This window comes from Aythya ferina, assembly GCF_964211825.1.
Source record: "Aythya ferina genome assembly, chromosome: 16".
Lineage (NCBI taxonomy): Eukaryota > Metazoa > Chordata > Aves > Anseriformes > Anatidae > Aythya > Aythya ferina.
Genome location: NC_140315.1, coordinates 7,788,170 through 7,814,814, shown reverse-complemented (window position 1 = coordinate 7,814,814; position 26,645 = coordinate 7,788,170). Strand labels below are relative to the sequence as shown.

At 39.1% G+C, this 26,645-nt stretch overlaps 2 long non-coding RNA genes across 5 annotated transcripts in view; both read right to left on the bottom strand.

Moving 5' to 3' along the window:
• Positions 1–26,645, bottom strand: part of LOC311445561 — an 81,825-nt gene that overhangs the window by 7,703 nt on the left and 47,477 nt on the right. For 2 of the 4 annotated variants that reach the window (XR_014698510.1, XR_014698511.1), the window contains exon 1: positions 2,626–2,762. This is a non-coding gene — a long non-coding RNA (uncharacterized lncRNA). Of the gene's footprint in view, positions 1–2,625; positions 2,763–21,587; positions 21,711–22,658; positions 22,788–23,775; positions 23,841–26,645 lie in introns of those variants that run through there. The other 2 variants (XR_014698509.1, XR_014698508.1) reach the window with 2 other exon arrangements.
• On the bottom strand, positions 5,115–11,367 carry LOC311445563. Its single transcript, XR_014698512.1, has 4 exons — positions 11,173–11,367; positions 10,400–10,454; positions 8,858–8,915; positions 5,115–6,841 (listed from the first exon to the last, which is right to left on the bottom strand). It is a non-coding gene; the product is annotated as an uncharacterized lncRNA (long non-coding RNA).

Sequence of the window (26,645 nt, the reverse complement as noted above, 5' to 3'; positions counted from 1 at the left end):
GAAAGCGTTATAGAAAAATGGCTTTTACTGGTTTTAGAAAAAATCAGAACTCACAGACGTAAGATTACATCTTTAATTGAACTCCATGGATGTAATTTGGTTACTTTCCATTCTGAAATGATGCCCTAGGAATAGATGTGTTTACCTTGGAGATGATGTTATTTGTAGCTGATTCTATGGTAGATCACAGTTCAAGAGCAGATCACCCTATATTTAGGAAGTTTCCATGGCTTGCCCTGTCATTTCAAGTAGGCCATTTCTGCAATCAATTGGCTGGCACAACTGTGCCACTAGTAAAATATTTAGATGGTGTATTCTTCCAGGGAAAAAAAAAAGCTAAAAGTGACACATAATGAAGTTTGAGTACACACTGAGGGTGAGGCCAACAAGGAACCCCAGAGCTTCACCATCTTGTTTCATCAAGCAACGTCACAGTAGCTGGGGAAAATAAGTTTCTGCAACTACATATAGGAGGACACACATCTTACAAGTTATTGATTGAATAATTGATAAGTCCTGCAAGCAGCAGTTGCAGTGGAGAAATATGGATGTCAGGATTTGTCTGCTATATCTGGAAGGGCTGAAGCAGATGGGAGACTGAGTGTGACCCTGGGAAGTGTGGGAACTGCTATAGGAGTCAATAAGTGCCCCATAATCCACTGACAAATACTTGCTATGTTTGTTTGGTTTTTAAATTTCAAAGAGTTTTGCTTAAAGAGTTGTACACCATTTATAAAATCCAACTCTTGGTTCAGCTCCTTTTTTTCTTGAAAATAAAATCACTCCTTTGGAAGGCTTGAAAAGGAAGCTTGCTTTCATTCTAATTTGGTTTCTGTCTATTATATATGAACACTGGGCAGATTTACCAGGGTTGCCCATGAAGACAGACAGACCTGCAGCTTTGATATATTTTCCCTGGAGAAATATCTTTGTCTTGAGAGGGAAGAAAAAAAAAAAAAAAAGGCACATATAAAGATCTGTGCAGACTTTTCAAAGTTATTAGGAAACATGCCCAGTTGGTCAAATCAAATTCTGAGGATGCTAACCTTGGCAGTGTCCCTTTAAATTAATTTTGCAGTCTGGAAACACAAAAAAAAGATGTTTTAACAGATTTGTTATCTGAACAAGAAATAGTGGCAAGGCTGGAGTTTGCTGCTCTGCATGGCCCGTGTTGTGCTAGGGAAGGAAGTCCCTGAGGGCTCTGTACAGGGCCTGCCAACTGTGCCCTCTGCCACCCGCCCATGTCACCCGGCCTGGGCAAGGAGGACAAAAGCAGAGCGGCTGGGAGGCTGGTGGTGAAAACTCCTTTGCTTTATGACATTTGCTGGCAGCAGTGGCACATGAAACACAAACAAGAGGTTCATTTCACCATGCTGGTGGGGTCCCCTCCAGTAGGGCAGACTGGGAGGGTGCTGAGGCTCTGCCACCAGTCCCCTCTCACAGGATGCCCCTCGGCCTCCATCCAACAGCCCAAGAGTTGATGCTGATGCCATGCTGAGCAGCCTTTGCACTGGAAAGGATCAGAAACTCAAGACCCTTCAGTTCTGGGGTGGTGATTTGCAGTTGGGGGCTGCCTGAGAGGGGCTCTCAGTGGGGAGATGGACAACAGAGAGGCAAGGGCAGGCTGCAGAGGCCCAGCCAGGTGGCCACTCATCCTCTTCCTTGAGGGCATGAATCTGCCCATGGATTCTATCCACACCAATGTGCTCCTAAAAGGTGAATCTCTGTCAGGCTTCAGGACATTAGCTCATCTAACTGTGCAACCCAACGAGGCACTACATAATATTCATGAGGATATGCTAGCACTTTCAGAATATATTTTTAAAGACAAATCAATATTTTAAATCTGATTTTCAGGTTCTCAGAAAAAAAATCTCAGCAACACATTCCCCCCCCCTCTCTTTTTTTTTTTTTTTTTTTTTTTTTTAAATCTTGGGCATGAAAACACATTTTCTCTGTCCTCTTGTAAATTTTGCTTTGGCTTTAAAAAATGTACAGAGAGTAAAGGCTGATGAGTCTTAGGAAGGTGGGCGGAAGGCAGGGGAAGAAAAAAAAAAAAGTGATTTGTCTTTTGTGCTACAGCACTGAAACTGCTGCCTGTAATACTGCAGCCAGGCATGCTTTGTATGGCCAAACAGCAAAATAGTGGCATTGTTAAGCTGGATTGCTGAATTTCATTAGTGTTTTCCTCCCCCCCCCCCCCTTTTTTTTTTTTACTCAGTGGTAAAATCATGTTTTTACAGGAAGATGAAAAAATAGCCTTGTTTAACTATTTTTCAAGATTTTTTGTTTGTTTGTTTTGTAGAAGCACAGAACAGCTTCTGCAAGAGGGAGATGCTGATTCCTCTTTGCTTGCTGTAACTCTTCGACAAACTACATGCAGCTGTTGCATGTTTATTTTTTTCTCTTTTAAATTATTTATTGTTAACTAATACTGGGTCTTTGAAATAAATAGCACTTCTGGCACTAGTTGTGCAACCCAGGAAATATTTAGGAAAATAGGAAAAAGATGACCAAAAAAAAATAATGAAAAACAAAAGCACTCCACAGTCATTTCTTCACGGAAAAAATACCAGGACCACAGAAGTTGTTTAAAACAGAAATGTGACATTCCACAAGACTCACCTGCTTTACTGTTTTACTCCAGACTCTGAATTCAGATCAATTTCTTCCAAATGTTCCAACTATTTTCCAAAGCGAGCCTGAACTCACTGAAAAGCAAAACTTGAGACCAGAAAGTCCCCTCTAACTCATGGCATTGCTCACACTTTTGCAGGCAAATCAAGGAAAAAAATAGTTTCACCTGGTTTTGATTGTGAAATCAGGTGATCATCATCTATTTTGGATAACTATAACTTTGAGGATTAGCTTTCCTTTAGACTTCGGGGATTTAAGTGGTTAAAAGTCCACGTTAATCAGCCCCTGGCAGAAGGCTGTAATGAATGCCAATCTCCCCAAATCAAGTTTTACATAGCTCTCAATATAGCCTTCGAGAAAGAAAGGCAAAACAAAAGCTTAAAATTTAAATATTCCAAATACGTTTTGTTACATTTTCTTCAAGCTAATGCTGCCAAACAGTGAATCTAATTAACTGGACACAGGAGGGCCTTTATGAATGGAATGTAACATAACCATACAAAGTAATCTCGTTACATTGCAACAAGAGGTTAAATACCACTTCCTGCTATGTAGTAGCTGTTAAGTATAGTATTGATGAAAAATATGCTAATAACGCCTCCTGAAAAGAATAGCTTAGTTCTTGTTAGCTAATCTCTGCAAGCTGTTTGGTAAGCTTCTTTTGTGCTATGGTTATATCACATGCACATCAAGCACAACTATTCTGTTATGTCTATCACCCTGTTTTAAACTGCGTGATTGTTTTTTTTTTTTTTTTTTTTTTTTTTTTTTTTTCCCTCTCTCTCTCTCTCTTTTTTTTTTTTTTCCTCCATAGGGAAGGTTTATATCTGTATACATATAAATATAGATGCACACAAATAGCCAGCGTACTGACCTGCTCCACAACACCCTTCCTACCCCCTTCTCTGCCTTCCTCTGCAGGAGCTCAGTATGCAAGGAGCTGCCAGATGCACTGGTACCAGCTGTAGCACAGAGGAAAGATAGTTTGAAACAATGGCTTGTGTTCGGAACATATTTTTTGCTGAAAATCCCCCAAATTTCACTTAGGGCTATGCTGGGATTTATTTATTTATTTATTTATTTTATTTTTCAGATTTATACAGAATCTGTCCTTTCACCTGCAAGGCAACAGAAATCTGCTTATAAATTATTGCTGTTTGCATCTGGGGGATAATTATTAGTCAAAGCTCACAGTTAAACCCGAAATTTTAACTTAGGAATAATGTCAGAAATGCTAACTGTTTTAACTCAGAGCAGCTGGATTGGATTTTCACAGTCACTGAACTGATTTGCAGCTGTATTAGTCTATCAGAATCTTTCATTAGGTGTCTCTCACACAGGCAGGGACATCACGCTAAGCCCCTGTGTTCCTTCTGTGCATGGGCCCATCTTTATCTGGAGAGTAATGTTCTGTTTTCTTTTCTCCCTCTTCATTTCCATAAACAATATGCACAATTCTCTGAGCCATTCAGTCTGCAAATAAAGGCAGAGGGCTAAGTAAATTTGCTTCACACCAATTATTTTTGTGAGGTCACTGAGTTAAGCATTAAAGAATACTGCTGTGGATGAGCACTCGGGAACAGTATGATTTGTGCTATGAACTGGACAAAAGCACTCAGTGCACAGCAGAATACGACATTTATTGGGAAGCTTTGTTCCACGAGCTAACAGAAGAATAATCCTTCTCTTTTTAACAACTCCGAATTACTCATTTTACCACATAACCCAGCTGCACTGTAAGTCACTTTTGTAAGTCACAGCATAGAAAAGAAAGTGAAAGATGTGTGAATTCAGAAAAAAAATAAAAATTGATTGCTCGGTTCAGTCGTAAGCTGTTTTGCTTCTATGCACAGCGTGAGGGTGAGTAGTCGTCAAATTATTGTGTTGTGTTTTTATGCAAATAAAATTACAGAAGGAAAGAACATTTTTAAATAATCAGAAGCCAAGTGAGGAGCCAAGAATCCAGCTGTTGCAAATTTGCATAGCTTTATTGTCACACTTCTTACAGCCGCTTGCACCAGCAAGAGTCTGGCCCTGGGTCTGACTGTTTACTATGTACGGCTGGCTTGTGAGCAGTAAGTAACTGTGACAAAATGCTCTGCACATGGGTAATTGCTGATGATTACATTTCAGACAAAGGACTCCAGCGTTAACAAAACAGCAAGGCAGTATTTCCCTGATGGAAGAAAAATTATACTGCAGTTATATCGCTATTAATGGAAGAAGTGAGTCAAAGTCACTCTACTGATTTTAAGACGTGAGGCCAGAATCAGACCTTGACATTTCAGAGGATTTCAAAAATCAAAGAGAAAAATATGATTGTGTCTGAAAAAAAAAAAAAATAGATATTGGGCACAGGCAAGAATCAATTGAAATTTGATCTGGAGTCACTGCAGGACCTCATACTTTATCAGCCCCCCTAGCAGACAGGAGTAAAAAGTAGTACCCATGCTGGCACCTTTAGTAAGAGTAAGTTACTTTATTTTTGGAAACTTTGTTCTCTTACAGTAGAACATAAGTGACTATTATGTGTACCAATAAAAGGAAGGCAATCAAATTACACACGTTTGATTATTTAGTCAAAAATAGCTTGTAAATTATACATCCAAATCCAAATCAAGCATGTGGCATGCCCTTTGAAACCAGATGAAAAGCTGAATGTAACAATGGCCTGAAATCTCATTGCCCGGCCCTCGTTGTGCCTTAATTCCTGCCCAGATGGTACCCAAAGCCATGGTCTGCAGAGAGGAGATGGCACTGCCTGGAAGGAGTAGAGGGAAGGCATGGATCTGATCCATCTCACATTGCTCCTGCTTCCTGGGGCTCTTCCTATCATGCTGCATTGTAAGTGTCCCAGAGGGTGCAGAGCCACATGCTAAAATCAGGCCGTGAGCCACCTCCTTTTGGGCTGGGGGGCTTGGAGCTGGCTACAAATCCCCCTTATAGCAGCTTTGGGTTCATTCTGCTCTCTCTTTCTCTTTTTTACTGTTGCCAACTCAGCATCTGGGGGTGGCATGCAGATATCCTCACCTGGCTGATTAGAGTAGAGAATTTCTTGTCAGAGGCAGAACAGTGTTTGGAGCCTTTTCTCTTTTTTCCTTTCTTTCCTGGTAATTTGTTTATTCACCTATTGGCCAGTCACTGTATCAAGCTCACCTGAGTGCTTTAGTTAACCATCTAAATGACTTTTCCCTCTCCTTAAATATCATGCTTAAACTCTGTGTTCATTGTACACCTGAGGTGTGCTGAGATCGTATGGTAAGGCATGCAATGGAAATACCACAGTGGAGGATACTGTTCATTTTTTTCTTTTAAAATATTGTATTGAAAGAGAATATATTGCAAATAAAAGCTGTCTTAAAGACAGTTTTTAATCTTGCACTAGTTTAATGCTTTCCTTGTTTTTATTAGCAAGGAAAGTGATTATTGCTCTTTCAAAACAGGAAAAATTGCACTACCTTAAGGCCTTATTGGGTCATCCTTTTGTTCAGACAGTGAGAGTATCACTTAATTAAAGCCAAACAGACAAACCTATCCCCTCACCCATTTACAGTATTTAAGTTAGTAAGGGCTGAAGCAGATCAATACACATGAGTCTGGTAAAAGATGTCATTTTGCCATTTACAGGAAGAGACAGTACAATGAATGCAATATTTGCTCTTTTCTTGAGATGTCTGGGTGTCAACGATAACATCCAAGGTCTTTGCCTTTGTCACAAATATTTGATTGTCTTTTCAGCACCCTCAGTCAATAACAAACACCTCTGACACTCACTGGCTGCTGTCCATTTTCAAAGAGAAAACAATGCCAACAACCACACATCCATCTGCTGCAGAAACTTGTGAAACTCTTTGTTTCATTTTTTCCCACTGTGCTGAATAACCCTCTTGTCCCATATGTCAGTGAATTTTAGTTCCTTTACACTTTCCAGATCTGTGTGGACCAGGCTAATACAACTAGCGCTGACAAATGGACCACTGCCTCCAGATATTAAGCATGAACAGTGTCTGGAAAAAAAATAATATTAAGAATTCTGTAAGTTGATTAGTGCCTGTTTGGAATTTTGTGCTATTTATTCAGTCCTGGGAATGAATGGTGAATTTTACTTGCGTCATCTTCCTAATCTCCAGTGCTGCAGATCTGAATGACCATGCAGTGCACGCATGACGTTGCTGCTTTTAGGGAACACAGAGTGTAAACAGGTCTGAAATTAAAATAGCAAATTCCACAGTTATGACTCCAGTAAAAGTTATTCAGGCATTTAAATAATGGGACTTCCTACTCCCCAGATATCTTCCTTTCTGAAGAATTGTCTCAGGAAGGGATAGCATCAGGGATCATAAATTGTCTTTTGGCTTTTCAACACTTTACAGGCTCCCATGCATCGCCAACAATAGGACTGGGGAATGACTCTTAACAGCTCATTAAGGCTGTTTTTGCCAAATGCAAATAATAAAAAGGCCTCTTAAGAGGCTGTCTCATTTTTATTCAGAAAAGCCTACTACAGAATATAAAAAGATGCCATAAAATGGAAATGCAATAGAAGACCCAGTGTAGTTATCTTTGGTGTCCTTTGAAAGATTTCCAGGCTAACTTCAAATCTCATGGGCATTTCTGGATGGATAGCTGAATGATTTTGCTATGTGAATAAGACGGTTAATTCAGTAGGGTACTTTAAAAATAAAAATAAAAAGAATAAGGTACTGTGCTGGGAACACATGGGTTTCTGAAGAGTAAGGGAGAGTGAACTAAACAGGAATGAGAATTTAGTGGACTTGCACCACATTTGCCACATTTTTTTATTTTTTTATTTTTTTAATATTAGTTCCCAATTCACTTCCCCTACTTTGGTCTTACTGTAGGTCTGACTCTTGAGTGCTTTTGACCTTCCCACAGACAAAGGAAACATATCTTTCTTGGCTACGCCTGAAATGCAATTTGGTTTCCTCAGACAAGAAATTTTCTTCCCATTTATAAGTGCTGGACTAGATTAATGCAAGCAATGGTGAGAGCAGAACTTCAGAGTACTGCTGGAGTGTCAAGGCCATTGCCCCCTCCAGTCACACCACCTCAGTGCCCCCGCTGTATTGATATTTATTGATATTGCTGGGGAGGCTCATTCTCAGGTATCTCCCATAGCCTTCAGCATCACTGCGTCAGATATGACCCCCACAATCCTGTCCCAGGGGTTTACTGATTCCCAAGTTGGCAGTGGAAAGAGAAACATGTGCTGAGACCTGACAATTTCAGCTCTGCTGTTTCTTCCTTTTCCTTCCCAGGCAGAAGCAGAATTCTGGCTTGATTAATCTATCATGATAGCACCCAATTTCACAGGTTTTAAACACCTAAAGGATTCCTCAATTTTGCTGGGAGTCTGGGGGGGCTTGAAAGCTCGATAATTTTTAAAAGTCAGATCTGCAGGTAGTCTATGGTAGGAATCACAATGATATCTGAAGATTGCACTGGAGACTGCTTTACTGTCTAGTTTGTATGGACAGAAGTTTGGGATTCTTATAGATAAATCCCAGTCCACATAGGCACCAAAGTCACAGATTTAATATGTCCACTGACTTCGACTGACTGAGAAAATTACTCCAGCACAGCTCTAGAATAACTCAATGAAAAACTAACAGAATTATGACAATTTATATCAGCTGATGTTGAGTCCAATTGACTTACATGAGTGTCCAATATTGATGTATTCATAAAAGATTTGGGTTTACTCCTTTCCCTCCAAAAATATTTTTCTTATAAAGTGGGTTGGAAAAAAATGTTTCTCATAAGCTGAGCATTTGCTTAAATCTGCTTTATTTGAATACCACTAGGTATTCCTTATTTTATTATCATCATTGTTATTTATTATGTAACAACACTAGAAATTCCTCCAGTGAGAATCGAGCTGTCCATGTGGGAAACAAGTCTGTTATGAGAAGTCCCCCAGAAACATACTGGAGATTGCCATGTGGAGCCTGAAGTCTGCGGAATTAAGACTCTTAATAAATTTGTGGTACTCTCTTAAATCAAGGTTATGAATAACATGAAGATCACACTCAGTAACTTCCCTTGAGGAAGGATTGGAAAAAAAAAAAATAAAATAAAATCCAAGAAACAAAATAAATAAAATCCCCTGGGTCTGCAAAGCTGTGTGATCCATCTCTGGGCATCACTTCAGCCAGTGCTGACCCATATTATTTCCTACATCAGTTTCCTCAGTGCTTACCTTCATACAGCCTGAGCTAGTAGGATCAAATCTCCTGGTCTGAGGTTCCTGATAAGTACTGGGAAGAAAAAATAAAAAATAAAAGAATAAGAAAGAGAAAGAATATCATTGGCTTTGGTCTTTTTTCCTCTGCTGTAAAACTAGAGGGGTCATTTCTGGCTCTGATGCAGTTGCTGATGTTATGCCACACGCAAGCTTACATTATGATTTATTGCAGTTTTCACTACCTTGGCCTTTCAGAGTAGAAGGAACGGGCAGACTTGAGTTTTTTTAAAATGCAAATGAACCAGAACCTTGAGGGGCCTTGGACTATTTTCCTAGCTTCCTGATAGCCCATAAAAATGTGCCTCTAATATTTTGTTATGATGTGAGACCCCCAAGAAGCAGCATAATGAAAAATGGTGCTGAGTTCCTAAACACAGGAATCAAAAACATCTTCATGGTCTCAGGAAGCCCGCTTCCCGATAAGTTAACTTTTCCTGAGACTGCAGTCTGCTCCCCAGGTCCCCCGCCCTCCCACATTTAAAGATCGCATTGATTTGATAGTGGTTCATTGGCACTATGCCCTATAAGAAAAAAGACAGTAGGGTTAAATTCTGAATAGCCCTTAGTTTTGAAAAACTGCTGAGCTCCACCATATGGACTGCTATATGGCAAGGAATATGCTTTATTGGCATTGCTTGGAGGTTTACAAGCAATCTTCTTGAAGTTTTAATGGTTGCTTGGGTGATTTATCCTGTCTTGAGAGTCAGTGTTGTTAGGAGGCACCCAATTCTTGAGCTCTTGCTTTCCTTTATTATGAAAACCTTTAATCTTTCCTACATGTACCATAAATAACCTCATTATGGCCACACAGAGAAAATGTAACAGTTCCCATGTAAGTTTTGACTTTTTACTTAACACTTTTATGAGCTACTTTAACTTCACAAGGGGGATACTTAATATACAGCAGCAGAAATTTGAGGGGTGAAGAGGAAGACCAAGAATGAAAGTGTCACGTACAATTTTAACTCCAGCATCATTTTTCTCAGACAGGATTATTGGCATGAAGACAGGTGGTCTTTGCTTCCTTGAAGTTCTCAAGGACATCTCATACTGCTTCTTCCAGTTAGTGATTCACAGCATTTGGCAACCCAATACCAGGTATCCCAACCTAATTTTCTCCACCAACACACTACTTAAATCTATTCTGCTCCAAGGTGTTCTCATGGAAAGAAATATTGGATATCTTTGGAGAGTGGGATGGGTAGCACTGATGGAGTTAAACTGGACAGAAATTTTGAGGTTCACACTATGAATAACAATTACTTCAAGTTATCAGATGCATGTATTTAAGACCAAAAAAAAAAAAAATCACAAAAAATGATGAGCATACAGGAGAAAGGAAAATCATGATAACCATGGTAGCTCTCCCCAGCTATATCACTCTTATCATAAGTATAATCATTTAAAGTGTCCTCAAACCCAATGAATATCCCAAACCTTTATGACTCTGTATCAGATTTGTTTTGGTCCAAATGTACTCTTCCCCTCTTTGTGTACCTGTAAAATGCAAATGGAAATGTTTACTTCTTCTCTTTGTGAAGTTTTGTGAGATCTATAGAGAGAAAAGGACTGTATTAATGGTCAGCACTAATACTTCTATTTCTTTTTTAGCTTTAGCAGTTCTGCCTAAAGGGATTTTCTTTAACAAAACCTAGTTTTGGGTGAAGGAGTTAGCCTTTGCATCTATGGGGGATGTAGATCACCACACCCATGGGTGGAAAGCACGAGACAAATCTCAGATAAGGAGGGAACAATCAGAGAATTCAGACTGGTGTTTCATGCAAAATGACATTCAAATTAGCATAAAACAGCCAAGCATATAACTTGAGATGGAAGCATCTGTAATTGAAGCAAAGCTCTAAGTGCTTCTCTTAAGCTAATTGTCATCTCAAAGATTGTTTTAAAAGAGAGAGGGAGAGAGAGAGAAAAGGACTGGAGGGCAAATTACAACTTTGGAGTAGGGATGGACTAAAGTTAGAGGATGCATGTGAGAGTTATGCAGGGAATTTGCAAAGGGTTGGGCAGTGTTTTATGGAACATTTGCCCTTAAGTTTTAAATATGTCCTTGGTTGTGTAAGGGGGATGGGGAGTGCAGAGTAGGAAATACCTCTCTTTTTTTTTGGATAAAGGACATTCAATTTGAATTTAAATAGAATGTAAAAAGTAGAATAATAAGAGACCATCGTTTACTTACACTCACAGTAATCCTTATGCCACAGGTGAGGACTAAAGCCAACTCCCCAGTTCCACATTCAACATTACACATTTACCTGGGAGATATTCACTATTGTCCAGAGTTCAGCTGTTGCTCTCAGCCAGAAGCAGGAGCCCATACCTGACAGACCAGTGGCAAACTGGTACAAATTACATTACTGTAAAAACACTTCAGATAATCAGAACTAGATTAATTAGCAGCAACTCATATGTTCTGGAAACATTTTAGTACAGAATGTAAATACTTTATCACCAATAAAATGTCCAGTTAAAACCTAATAATAAGTGTATATATATTGCTAAAGCTTCCAGAGGTTCAAACTATTAGCCCAATCCATCAGTTTTTAGTCCTACTGTGTTATCCTATGCAAGGATTGCAACTAATTGGAAAATGAAACACTTTTTTGCTATAATTATTTCCATCATCTAATACAATTTAAATGTGTGATGAGAATGCCCGTGTGCTGTTATAGTATAGAATAAACACTGGAATTAAACTGGGATTTTAGTTGCAATTTACAATATCAAGAAAAGTGTAAGTAACTGTTTTTCATCTCTGTAAGGTCTATGGATGTAAAAGGGACGTGATGTCAGTAGTAATTTTACTATTTTGTCTTCTTGTTCAGCAATTCCAGTAAATGAACTTCCATTAACAACATAAATGCACTGACAAGATAGCAAGACTATGTGCATTTAGCAAAGCTGGAAAGAGTTTCCCTTGGAAGAAGTACGAGTGTACACAATCCCTTCCAGTGAAGCTCAGAAGTGAAACACAACTAGAATTTATTCCCCACATTAATTTTGACTTCTTTGTGTATTCATAGAGAAGAAATAGTCCTCCAACACGGTGCAGAAAAACAAACTTAATTTGTACTTACAGAGAAATAATTTCTGTTGGGGGGGAAGAAAAAAAAAAAAAAAAAGAAGGCTTCCATAGATCTAGGACTGCCTGCTATATCTATAGAAAAAACTTTGCAGAGAAGCAACATTGGTCCTGCAGGGCACACTGAACCCTTACACTCTGGCAGGCTTCAGAAACAGCCACAGGGACTGAGGAGGCAGGGATGGCTCTGTGGGTACCATGGTGGCTGGTTTTAGGGGCCAACCCCCAGGTGCTCTGCATCTGCTGTAGTGGGAGGTGGGGACTTGGCCCTGGTTGTGCCGTTAGCAGTACCAGGGGAGCAGCTGGGTCTCTCCCTGCTTCCAGCTGCTTCTGGGTCATGCATGAGAAACACAATCTGATCTCCATTGTGGGACACCACTCAAAGACATCCAAACATGTCTTCTTCCCCCGTCCATGTGCTGCGCAGATGGGTGCACAGTGTCGATGAGGCAGTTTCAATTCTCCTGGCTAAAATTCTTCCTGAAAACAGCATGCATTCTCTGTCAGAACGTAGTCTGCAGAGCTCATTTGCTCAAATAAACACAGATTAAACAAATTAGGACTATATAATCAGATATTTTCAGATATTATCAACACAGTTATCAATTTTAACAAGCTGATCTGACAGACAAATTGGTGATATCTCTCCTACAGTCAGTTTTCTCTTTTTGGGTCTCATCATCAGGTCCACCCATGGGTACTGGTTGAGGCTGCACAATCCTGAAGAGCTGTTTCTTTTAGCTCAGCACAACATTCCCATAAGTCTCTGGCTATTTCCCAATTTTGAAGGTGGTGTGGGGAGGGGATTGGGAGCTGATGATAACGGGATGGAGGAGATTAGGCAGCTAAGCCATCCATTTTAGTTCCAGTGATCAAATTTCACAGCCTTTATCTGAAGCACTGACTAGCTAACTTTTCAAGTGAGGGTAAAATGAGGGAGTGCAGCTATAACCAATAACTTAATGCATGTTGATTGCCATCAAAGAATTGTCATCTATCCAAAGGTGCCTGTGTCTCTGTGCTGGTATATGTGCTTGAGCTTGAGAGTTTGATCTTGTAAATGCTTATTCGTGTTATCTGTAGAATTACTTATAGCAGAAGGTTCTGCTCCCAGTTGTGATTGCAATCTTGGTACTCACAACAAATATCACAGCACAAAGATGAGGTTTATAAAGATCAGCATAGATATCAGGGAGCAGATTCTGCTGCTAGGCAAAAAAAATGCTTAAGGATCGAATAGCAAATGCTAGATTGGACCATTAGGTAGAAATTTCTTATCAAGAGGGGAAAAAAAAATAATCAAGAGAATTAAAAGTCAGTGTTGCCCAGACATTTTACAAGGAATTGTAAATGCTTAATACCATGGGTGCCAAATGCTATGAAATACAATTAACTGTTATTAAGCTTTTTATGATAAAAGAGAACTTTCTCTCACAAATAGTTTTTAACTAGCAGTTTTACTTGTTTATCCTCAGAAAGAAAAACCTTCACATGTTTTATTTAAAACTAAAAATGCAGTGTTATACATATTAACATTCTGTGAAAGCTCCCAAGAGTTTTCCAGACCTCCCATAGGTACCCTGAGGGGAAAATCAGAACCACATATGGGGAAGTGTGGGGGTGAGAAGAGAAAGAAAAGTTAGTTCCACATGGATTTTAATGCATCAGATCTCAGGAGGCATGAAAGAAAACACAAAAATTGGGCATTTTACAGGGGGAACACTGTATTGATTTGCGATCTTTATATCAGAAGGAGCTCAATTAATCTGATTTTAGTTGACTGATAATACATCCCCACCTTTCAAAACCAGTAGCAACTACCATAGCAACAAAGTATAAATAAATGTACATAGCAAAATCCACCGTAACAAAAGATAATGATGTATATTGTTAAAAATGGAAAATACTGTAGTTTAGGCCCCAAAAGCTTCAGAAGTGCTCACAGCAGTATTTCTGTTACAGGAAAGACTTGAGGTCACTTTTAAATACAGATGGTGATTTAAGAGTTTTGATCTTTGTTGTTATTTTACTCTAATGATTACATGCTCTATAAACAGAACTAGACAAGTCATGTTTCTTGTGAACTGCTGAAGTAATAAATGTGTTATTTAAATTAACCCTGTAGGACTGGCTATATGAAGATGAAATGAAAAGACGGAGAGGAAAGGTGAGAATTTTGTAATAGACATATGAAAACTACAAGTCTCTCTGACTTTGCTACCATGGGATCAGAAACTCAGGTGTACAGACAGTATTGGAGCTGCTGATTCCTCGACTCCACAGAAGTAGCACTAATGGTTTTTCTCCAAGACTTTGAATGGTCACTGTCATGATGTTTGCCTAGCTGAGAATCCTCCAGTGTTGCCATTGGTATTTGTAACCTGGAAACCTCCTTTTGTTTGCACATACAGTAATATATGTGAGTGTTCTGGAATTCTTTTGGCTAGTTTGACACCAGAGGATAAATAATAGGGCACCATATTAGAGTTAAGAGTCAGCTGTCAGCCCATAACGAACAAAGACATTCAAAGGGTTATAGATGTATTGCATTGGGCTAAAACTTGGTGCAAAATTACCACAACTAGAGCAAATGTAATAAAAATAGTTTCATTAAAAAGCAGGTAAAATCAAGACCATTTATACATATTTAAATACAGAAAAAAATAGTTTTCAAGTGGGATTATGATAATTAATTTCCATTGTTTTGCTATTTCAGAAAAAAAAAAAAAAAAAAAAAAACACAACAAACCAAACCAACCAACCAAAACAAACAAACAAAACAAATAATTAAAAAAAAGAGAACAGTTCCTTAAAATTTCTGCAGTTTGTTGTAAAGAAATGATGCAACGGTTTGGGCTCCAAGGCCACCTCAGCCCTGCAGAAGGGCAGCAGAAGATGCCTCTCCAATAACTTCCCCTTCTCCAGCGTCAGCAGCGCACATGTACAGAGACTTTCACCCAGCAAAGTGTGGGACAGCACACAGCATGTGACCATTATGTTGCCGCAGCAAAGGCACCTGCTCACCAGAACATGACTGAGACCTTCCTTACTCTTTTATCAAAAAGGAATTTCAAGAGCAGGAATGTTTTCTTATCAACAGCAGCCACTTTCAGACAGGCAGCCTCATGACTGCTGGATCAGATAAAGTAGCTATGGAATTTATAGCGTCCCCATTACACAGTATCTGAGTATGATGTGTCACAACATCACACTGACATTGGGAAACAATATAATCTGTGCATTTCCCTGTATAAAGGGTGAAACTGGGGCAAGCAAGAAGAGAACAGGTAGTTTGCTCCATGTTGCCCAGGAAATTGTCAGTCCTCAGCCAACATCCCACTTGCTGCACAGCTCTTCCTCTCTAAACTGATGTCTATGAAATTTTCATTAATGATGGTGTCTAGTGAGCTGTGTAGAGTACATGGAGATGTTATATCTGATGGACGAATTGCTGCCAGAAGTCTACAGAAGGCTCCCATTGCCCCTTAAGCACACCATTCGTGTTCCATACAGAACCTGTGCTCAATGACTCCTCCCGTGCAGCGGTGAGCAAATCATGGATTTTAACAGCACATTTGGTATATTCCCATAAAGACTGAAAGGTAGACTATGCCTTCCTGCTCAGCTGCCAGTACTGGGCTGTTTGTGTTTTATACAGCTGGAAGAGTCAGTCACAGGCTGGACCTGCCCATCATCACTGATGAAAACATCGCACTGGGAGATGCAGTGTAGGATTTCAAAAATGTGTGGTGGATAAAGAGACAAAAGGCATGAGGTGGGGTAAAGGCAGCCGTACTGCTGTAACTGATAGAAAATACTGCTCTTATATGAATCTTATATGTCTCCTTTTAAAGAAGTAATCAATAAATCTTTCTTCAGGGATTGATGTAACTCATAGACACAAACTGGCATGCTGATGATGGAGAGGCCTCCTGACCTAACTGAACTTCCTTGCTTTTGCTAGCAAGAATTATAATGGTCCCCCTGTGCTCCTTTGTACACTGGTCCTACCTGCAGTGTTGTATCTGTGATTTGTTGCAGATAGGTTTCTACCAGTTCCTTTTTCAGGGTTCACAGAGCACTTTCTCTTTCTGGTTATTGCATGACCACAATAACGGCCTACAGTACGCTGACGAGCAGTTGAGCCTGAGAAGAGTGAGGAACTCTTTGAATTAACCCCAGCGCTTTGTGCTCAGAGAGAGATGTTATCTGTTGCTCAGCAAAAGTCATTTTTGTGCAAGACGAAGAGATAAGACATGAAAAACATTAGACATTTATTTCCATTTCTTGTTTTCATGTGTACATTGGTTTAAACAGCATTATAGTGCAATTTCTTAAGATGCATTATGAAAGACACTTTTATACATTTCCAGCTTAATCAAAGTCTAAGAAACAGTCATACTCAGGTACTAAATTAGAAATTAATAGGCTCTTCCAACTAAACTGAAATATTTTTTATTCTAGCAAAAAACATTCAGATAAGTATATGTGGGCATCCAAAGAAAATATAACTATTGAATCAATATACCTGTCATTTTTTAGTAGTCTAAGCCAAACCATAGAGAGAAGGAAACACATGTAATATGGAATATATGATAATTTGGCTTTTGTAATGCAGATATAAATTTGGACCCTGCCATTTGTAGCCTCCTGGTTTTTGTTCAAGTTCAGGAGCCTACCGTAACCAGCCAGTCAAAAACAAGTTTCATAAGCTTTCCTCAACAATAAAAAAATAAATAATCCCAATTTATTCTCTCTGTGAACAAGCAAACAAAAAAAGGGCTTTTAATTCAACAGGGTTGCTTCTGACATAAAGCTGTATTCAATGCAAGGGTATCAAAGCCCAACATTTGGTTATTTCAAGGCAAACACAGTGTTGGTGACTTTCAGCTAAGACTATTGAGAAACAGTGAAACCAAACCCAAACCTACCTGCTGGCAAATGATCCATGAGCACATTTCCCACTTCCTCATTCTGTCTGCATTTCCAATGTACTTAACAACTGCAAACCATGTACCAGGCCTGAAGTTCATGTACAAATTTTTAAGTTACAAGCTGTAATCTAAATGATACATAATATAGTATAAAAATTACATTAAAATAATTTTATGGCAGTCTGCTCTTGATACCACATGGGGAAACAGAGAAAAAGCACCACATGTTAAGCTGATGTAACTGTGCTAACTTCACAGAACACCCCTTCAAGTGAGCAGCAGACAGATGAAGTCCAAGGGAAGCTTCACTTCCAGTGCAACAGAAGCACTTTCTGATCATTGGTCAGGATGATGTGCTTGGGTTAGTACCAATTCACCAAGGTTCTTAAGCTAAGAAATTACTTACATGCTTTAAATGAAGGGCATTGAGCTGAAGCACAAATGCTATATTAGAATATATTGTCCTTTCAGTCAGGAGACGTCTTGGCACTGGATTAACACCAAGAGCACAGATTCAAAAAAAAATGTGAAGAATTTCACAGAATTCTAGATGGGGCAGAGATTTCACACAGGTTTTTAGCTGCACTAATACCTGAAATTTCTCTCGCTCTCTCTCTTTTTTTTTTTTTTTTTTAGATTAAAAATAGTATTTATTTAATATGGAAAATGTATTGCAGGAGGCATGTGTTGATACACACTTAAAATGCTGTGTTACTGTGACACTTTATGAGCTTTGAATATTGAGATTTTCAGGCCACATTAAATCTGAAGCTGACATGCTTTGCAACAATTTGTGTAACTTCACCACAGATCTTTTCTTCAGAAGGAGTCAGAAGCAAGCAGCCCCCCCAAATTATTATTATTATTTTTTCCATTTCATCTTTTTTTTTTTTTTTTTTTTAACCACGGATTATGTTTATTTGATTAAAAAAAATATATAACCCCCTATAAAACTTATGAATTCTCTCTTTGTTCCAGATGATTGTAACACTTCTGAATTAGGCAAACCATTTGGTGTGTGCGTGCGAGACCATAGAATGAATTTTATTACAGCTACAAAACAGATTTTCAGAAGTCGCTTAGTAACTGAGAGCAGATGAAAGGGGAACCAGCTGAGATCTGTGCACTGCAAATTGTTTCCCCATGATTAAACTATTTCATCCTCCGGGCTAACATCTCTGTACTTGTTTGGCAACAAGTGATAATGTTAGTGATAAAAGTCTCTCCTGGATGATCAGGGAAGGATGATAACAGTTATTATTACCTTTCTTGTGGTTAGTACATACTTCTTTTACAGAGATTTTGCCAAATGCAATGAAATACGAGGGGTTCAAATAAAATAATAATTAAAAAGAGTAACATTGTCATATTGCAGACTATTGTGATGTGTTGCTAGAGTTTTGCCTTGGGAAGAATGCAGAGAACACTCTATTAGCACATAAACAGCACAGTATGTGGCTGTGTTCCACTTCGGCCAAACTCTTTTTGGTTTAATAATTGCTTTTTTTATTCAGTTGTGAATAACGGATATGGATTATTGCTATGTATTACTAGTTATGATAAACTTAACTGTACTATTCACAGAAAAACATATAGATAGCCACTGAATTTATAACTGACTTCTTTTCAAAGAGAGAAAAAATATTATTTATCCTCCAAGCTTTTCTTTTTTTATTAAAAAAATTTGAGCAAATTATGTCCATTCCTTTGCTTATCTGTTGTTTTTTTTTTTTTTTTTTTTTTTTTGGACAAAATATTTCTAACTTGTGGACACCAGTTTCAAAGGTGAATCAAACACAAGTTATGCACTTATATTCTTTTCAGGTCAGTGGGAATGCTGAGCATTCAGTGTCTTTGAGAACCAAGTCACATTTTTAGGTATTGTAAGCCTGAGTTCTGAATAGTGCTTAAAAATAAACTTTGAGCTGATGTTTACAAGCATTCCTGAATAAAGGCTTAATTATCAATTCAGATGCTAGTTTCCAGACATCTGAATTTACAGTTTTGGCTTAATTTGTGTGTGTGTGTGTAAGAGAAAACTTCTGGAAACATTTGAAATCATGAGTTTAAAGAAATACAGATAAACCAAAAGAAATGTTTCTGAGCCATTTAAATCTGGATGGAGATTTAAAAGAAATATATCACAGGAAACTGATACCAACATACAATCATTACTACAGGAATCCGAGCACTTGGACTCTCAAATGCAGCGGCGCTGCTTCACATAAAGACACCCATTATTTCAGCATGCATCTGTAAATGCGTGCTAGTGTGTGCCGAGGCACCTAGGAAGCCGCTTCCTAGGTAGGGAAGATTTATATGCAGCCTATTCAATACCAGAACTTTTGCTACTAAATGGTTTTCAAATACAGTTCATTTTCATGCCATGATCTCTAATGAAAAGTGCCTGCTGAGTGCAGTACAAACCATTTGGTGCCCCAGTGTCAGGGGAGGAAAAGAACAACATTCAGTAAAACTGAAGGTTTTTATTATCACGTCGTAAATGAACAAATGGCATCTGTCAATACAAAGGGACTCATAGGGGGTATAGAAAGGAAGCTTAGTTATTACACTCAGGGTGTGCTGCTGAAGTGACAAACTGGAGTTTTATTAACATGCCAGTTATAGATCTCCTCTTCCTCCCCCACCACCCCGACCATTTTCTTTTACCTCCTTCAATTTGGTACATACCAGAACCGCTGTAAAATGAGCTTTGGTCAGACAGTGCTCGCCATTTAATGCTGGAAGTTGCAATCAACGCTACCAGTAATTAAAAAGTGGGGGCCTTTGTATTCACAATGAAAACCCGGTCCCAAAGTCGCCCCTCCTTTGGAGAACATCACCATACAGAATCAGGCGGCGAGCCTCTTTAAGCACTAATCCTATCACAGTTTTCATATTTAGGCAATAAACATCTTTCACTGCACTGATAAATGACAAAGGTGTTTATGAGCTTCAGGAAATGTTTATACCAAATGTATAAAAACCAGAGATGGGATTGTTCACGCTCACAGGGAATTAGGTTTGCACCAAGCCTGCAGGAGAGGCAGGGGTAAAAGGAAAAGGAGGCTCAGGGGGACGGAACCTCCAAAATGATTTTTACTGGAAGATATTAAGCTGCTTTTCTCATAAAACAGTTTAGTGGCCCTGAGCAGGTGTGGCTGCAAGCTGGCAACTGTCAGAGAGGCAGAGCCCCAAGGAGAGCTGGGGAAGCCCTGGGGACCCCTGCTCCCTGCCTGGTGGAGGAAATGGGGCTGGAAGTGCCCCCCCGTGCCCCGCTGGGGAGCACAGCCCTGCTGCAGGTTCACAGCGGGAGCATTTCTGTCACAGAAAGGGGAAAAGCTGGCGTTCCTCTTTGGGAAAATTGTACAATTAGACCTACAGTATGCTGAAAAGAGCTTAGCAGGCCAGATCTAAATCATGTTAGCAACCATGCAAATACAGGACATTGGGCATTTTTAATGGAAACAAGAAAATCCCAGAATTGCTTATGTGCTTTACCAACTTTTGCAACTGCAAAGATGAGTTTGTATTTTATTATTTGTGAACATCAGAGCTGCATTTAAAATGAAACATGAAAGGAAGTGCTTTTCGGTTATGACGATAAACAACAATTTCAGTTAAACTTCTTTTGCAAAACACCCAGAATACAAAGTGATTCTTTCTTGCTAACGCAGAAAAAGAAAACAGAAGTTTTATACTGTCCCAAACATGAAAGGATTTAACACAACGAAACATAAGGATCAAAACTATGAAACTAGGAAATTCAAAAGAAGCAGGTCTCGTTCAATTTGCAACTCAGACTGAGCTCGTAAATTCAAGGCTTGCTGGTGCTTGGCAATGCGTGGGAATGCTGGAGTAGTTACCCACAGTCTGTGCTCACCAGTTGAATTCCCTCCCTACACAAAGGAGCATGCTTTAGCTCCATTTTCAAAGGGTAGTAGGGTGGATGTGGTCCCCCAAGTTTTTGGGGAACATACAGTTAGGGAAGGGTACGCTGTCTTCTGCAGCTCCCACTGGGGATGACGCACAAGCAGACTCTGTCATACCACTGGCAATGAATTACAGTCACAAGTGTTAGAGCAAACTCATTGCAAGTGGAAATTGTGCAGACACCGACGCAGGCTGCTTGGGATAACACATACTCGTTATTTTTCACCTTCAACACCTGATTCAACCTTGTTCCAACATTATTAACATGTCACGAAAACAGAATCCTGTCTCTGAGATTTGCCCACCCTGGCCATGATATTGACAAAAACCTGTTTTGTCAAAGCTGTTTGGAGGCCAGGCTGTGCTTTGCTCAGCTCTCCAGCAGAGCTTGTACCCTCAGCTGACACCACTCCGCGTGGCTCCATTGGCCGCGCTCCCTTTTCACACCTGCACAGGACTTGCCCCCACCACAGATTTAGTGCTGCTTGTTGTAAAAAGATTTATCCCAACCTTTGTACAAAAGCTGGGCTTCCTTTCACCAATCTACAAATTAGAAAGACTCTTAAAGCAGGAATAATCTCAGGGGTGTCGCCTTTTGTACGGGATGGCTTTATGTGCCCATTTCCTTCTCATGCGGACTCCTGCTTTTACAGCTTAATGACGACAACCGCTTGGCTACAGCGTCTGTGCCACAAGTGGAAGGGAAAGCAAATCTGGGTACCTGGCTGAAGCAGTCGGTCTTCTCTTCTCTTTGTCTGGAAGAGTAAAATCGCTCAGACTTCCACCCACGCACAGAGGCGAATGCAGGCCGACATAAATGCTCTGCCGAGCTGACATAAATGCTCTGCCGAAAGACGGAAAACAAACCTGATAAGCCTAAAACACTAGAGCAGTACTTCAACCCTGAAAAAAACACTGAAAATTGTGGTGGGTTCCCATCATATTGAAACAGGAATCTTGCCTTGGCAGTCAGCTTCCTACAGCAGAGTTACAGTGAGTGACCAAGAAGAGGTTACCTGTGTGGAGTGGGACTTGTCTTTTGCAAAGTTTTAAGTTAAAGTCAATGTAAAATGCTAATAGATTAATTGAAGATTGCCAAGCTATTTCAGTAATTTTCTTCTTTTTGGTTTTCTGTGGTGGGAAATGAAAGAGCTCGTGTTTTCTGCAGATGGAGGGCTGGGAACAAACCTCAGTATTTGCTTCAAATTAAGAAAATACATGGCAATTTTATTTGTTTGTCCCCATGTTCTTGTGTGTAAGAGATTTGCTTGCTGGGAAAGCCTCACAGAAAGAGCAGCTGTTGATATAAAAGGGATTATTTAGAGAAGACAACTTTTAAACTAGTAACACAGAGTATTTACATTGGAGATGTGATTATGGCCTGCTTTGGGATAACACTTCATCTCTGGCATTGTGGGACTCTACTGCACATTCACGTGCCTCTGGACCTGTCCAGATTTCCAAGCTTGTCTGAACTGGGGCCTTTGTTGTTGCCAAGATAAGGGTGTCTTTTTATGATGAGAGCACAAGCATGCAATCGGGACTGAGAGTGAGACAACCTGTGAGCTCTTGGTCACGCTCTCGTTGTGGGGTGAGCAGCACAGGCAGGGGAGGAGACATCAGACATCCTTGCTCCATGGTTGTGCATGTGTTTGGGTGTACAACAGCCTGTGATGAAGTCTGGGTCTCGACAGTTACATGCAGATTTAAAGCCATGTTGAAAACTGGACTTGGTGTTTCCTCTAAAGACAGAGTGTCCATATCTAACACAGAGATAAGTAAATATCTGTACCTGAAGTTCTGTATGAGGAATTCCTTCAGGTCAGTCACAGGAGTCACAGGTACGCCTCCCACTGCAGCCTGGTGAGCTCAGGATGAAGATGGGCTCAAGCCAAACCTGCTCATGGCTGCATCAGAGGACCTGCAGGACAAGCTGCCATGAGCTGCAGCCTCATTAGTAGGCCCCAGACTGGGAGGGGACATGTATCCACAGCATTTCACTCAGCTTTTGCTTTGTGCACAGGCATTTAAAGCAATGAAGGTTTCCTGTATATCATGCAGTTGGATAGGTCCAATAAAAAGTGAACATGTTATAACCCTTTCTGCAATCCAAAAGTAGAGATGTCCTCTTATATCGAGCTGATTCATTAAATGTGCCATGATCTCTGAGACTTCTGTTTCTGTCTAACTTAGGTCAGACCAGAAAACAAATTCTGCAGTTAGTTGAGGAGAAATGTCTACAGAAAGCTTGTGTTATCACACACACCTCTCCTTTCCTGCATAAATCAGAACAAAAGGCTTTAAATTTACAAAGACTTACCTTATGATATGAAAACTAGAGACTGACAATACTAACACTGGCTATTCATGTAGGTACCACAGCATGACCACAAAGTTTTGTTTTCCCAGTTGTTTTGACCTTGATTGTATTGTGGTTTGAGATAGATAATAAGTTAATTTTTGTGAACAACATACCAGTCACGTAAAAGTTTCCTATTTTCTCAATTAATGGAGATTTACACATAACATGGCAAAGCTCCTTTTGTAGCTGGTGTGCGTGTGACTTAGTCACATGAGTAGTCTAAGCATAAAATCCCCCCCTCAATTGTCATGTACAAACAAAGGAAAAATCCATTTAGTTGAGAAGGGGGAAAAAAAAAAAAAAAAAAAAAAACAACCTTCAGCCCAGGTTGTTTTCTTTTGAATCATGTCAAGAAAGGGGTTGTTATGGAAGAAAGCCCAGGCAACAGTCATCCTTATCTAAGGACCCTAAAATAAATAAGGTGAGATCATCCGAATAAGTTATTAACACATAAACTATGCTGAGTACAAGCACTGTGACCCACGGTCATCTTTAGTGCAGTATAGTGACTACAAAAGGGATATAAAATGTATGGAACATTTTTCACCTTTTAGCTCATGCAGTGGTAAATTGTCTCGTACTGCTGATACATTGCTATTTGTCATGAGTGATCTAGAAATGAAAGGAACAAACACAAAACAAATCACTGAAACATTTCACACCTCATCATCAAACTCATGCTCAGAAACACTGTGGAGAACACTTTTGTTGTATGCTGCTGATAATCATGAGGAGGAAATCAGCCCATATATTTTCTATTTGAGGAACCAAAATCTGCTTTATGTGGATAAATCTATAGTATAGATAAGCTATAGATTTATGAAGTCACTTTTTTTTTTCTTTTTCTTTTTTTTTTTTTTTTCAGCAACAAAGCCAATACTGATATATTGGTACTAATATTTGACATCTTTTCTAGCAGCTTTCATCTAACAAACTTCACAAACTATTGCATGTGAGGAAAAAAAAAAGTGAAATGAATATGATTAAATCTACCTACATGAGAAAGCTGAAACATTGAGACAGTTTCTGTACATTTTCCAGGACAACAAGCAGTACATTGGAATTTTTTCCTCTGCTGTTTGCATCTGATAAATAGGTTATTTTACCATCTATTTAGCATGCTTTTCCTTTGTCATTCAGTGACAGCCTGGTTGGCGTCCAGGACAGACACATAGTATTTACACCAAGATCAGATAAGCACCAGGCTCACTTACTGCAATCCAGAAGCCAGACTGGTCGCATTTTGAATAAGAATTTCCCGTAGTGTTACTATTCAAATTCAGAAACAGAGAAATGAAGCTGTCTGAAAAGCCTGTTGGTATTGCATTAAAATTGGCAGTACTTGGAAATTTCCCATCGAAGATTCCCATCAGAGATGAAACCAGGCACCCTTTTCTACCCAAAATGATTAATTAGCAGCTCTGTTAAAATAGCATCTGAGGTCCGGTTGATGGTTGGAGAAGAGGTAGCAGCTTGGAGCAGCCCTTTGTAGCCCGACTGACATTGCCTATAAGGACATTGGTTAAGGATGCACACGTGTTTTTTGTTGAATTTTCAGGTGGATCTTTCCCAGAATCTTTTTTTTTTTTTTTTTTTTTTTTTTTTCTGTATCTCATGAGGATAGCTGTACTAGGACAATAAAACCAGCACAATTGTATGCACATGTATGTGCATATAACCAGCAAATATATGCATGCTGACCTAAGCCTCCAGGCAGAGCCTGCCTGGGCTGGACAGAAGCTTCTTGTTCCTAGGAGCAATGTAGCTGCTTCATTTTTGGAAGTGAGGAAACAGCCTCATTCTCACAGCAACAAAGAGGAAAAAATGAAACTTACTGTATTTGAAGAAATGTGTTTTGTATAAACGTATAAATGTTTTTACCCCCCTCTTCCCATCCACCTCCCCTACTTCTGGCATAAACTGTTGCATTCCTTTAAGATTTATGAAAGATTATTAGAGTGAGAAGTGAATGTCTCAGCAAATGACTAACTGACCTTCCACCTATGATCATGACCCTCAACCAGATGAGCCTTTTGAAGAAATATTTTGGATTCAGTTAGGAAATGGCAGTGTAATTGAAACAAACTTGGTGGGGCTGTTCAGTGTTCTGGAAGGACAATGCTATGGTTAGGAAACCTTTCCTACTGCTTTGTCTTCAGGAGCTAAGTTTTCCACATACAAGACAAGACACAAGGAACTTTTCAGACTTTAGTGGTAATAAAAAATGAATAATTTGCTTTTTAAAAATATTTCATGACAAGAAAATAGCTTTCACCAAATCTTTAAATCAGCCACAAATTAAAGTCCTTTTTAAAAATTGCCTTACATTGTGTATCTATCCATATTTCTGAACAGGGAACAATGGGGATCTAAGGATTTATTTTTTTTAGGCTCACAAGAGATATCCAACCATTCAGATAAACAAATGATGCCTGTATTATAGACCTTTATATAGTAAGAGAAAAAGAGGTAGGAACAGTAATGACAAGAGATGCTGCAGCACTAAGGAGAGAAACTGAACTTGTATACTAAATAAATTATGGCACTTCAAAATTCGTGTCTGAATCAAAGGGCCCAAATAATTTGTAAATATGAATGAAGTTTTCTAATACCTCTGTGAACCAAAGCAGGATTTGCTTGACACATAATCTTTGTTCACTCTTCTCAGTGATACTACAGATGTGGTCAGAAGTTATCTACACAGACATACATTTCAGCCAGATTGAAGCTACTATGCAGGGCTACATTTTGCTGCCACAATTGGGAAATATCTCTAGGGGAAAAGGCTTGAATGCTGAACAGCATCTAAGTAATATCTTTGTGTTTTGAGTTTAAAACAATGATGTTAACTAAGGGAAAAAAAGAAAAAAAATATCTCAAAGGCTGATTTCATAAATAGTTTGACTTAGGCAAGAAAATCTGAAGTGAAGAAAACTCTCAGTTTAAGACACAATGACCCTTCAGACTATCGCTAATTAAGCCAATATACAAACTGGAACTCAGCCCATTCCCCCAGGGCAGAGGCAGCAGCTTGCATCATCGAAGTTTTGAAGAAAGAAATTTTGAAAAATGCAGATGGGAATGATGTGCTGAGACCTCAATGGGATGGACATTCTTGACCTTCCCAGGCTTTTTTTTTTTTTTTTTTTATATTTTAATTCTCTAAGTACTTCATTTTTGATTTGCCTTCAATATTATTGCCTAAATTGGGCTAATTTAAAAATTCTAGATATGCTCTCTTTTTGCATGTTTTAAACTATGGGGGAAAAAAAACACACACTTTTTTTTTTTTTTTTTTTTTTTTTCACTAACAGCAATAAGATACAGCTATAGTGCAAGGTCTAGTTAGACATTTTGGTCATATGACCTTCATCTTTGCAAGAATCTATTGTTACATTCCATTTATTTTTGTCAATA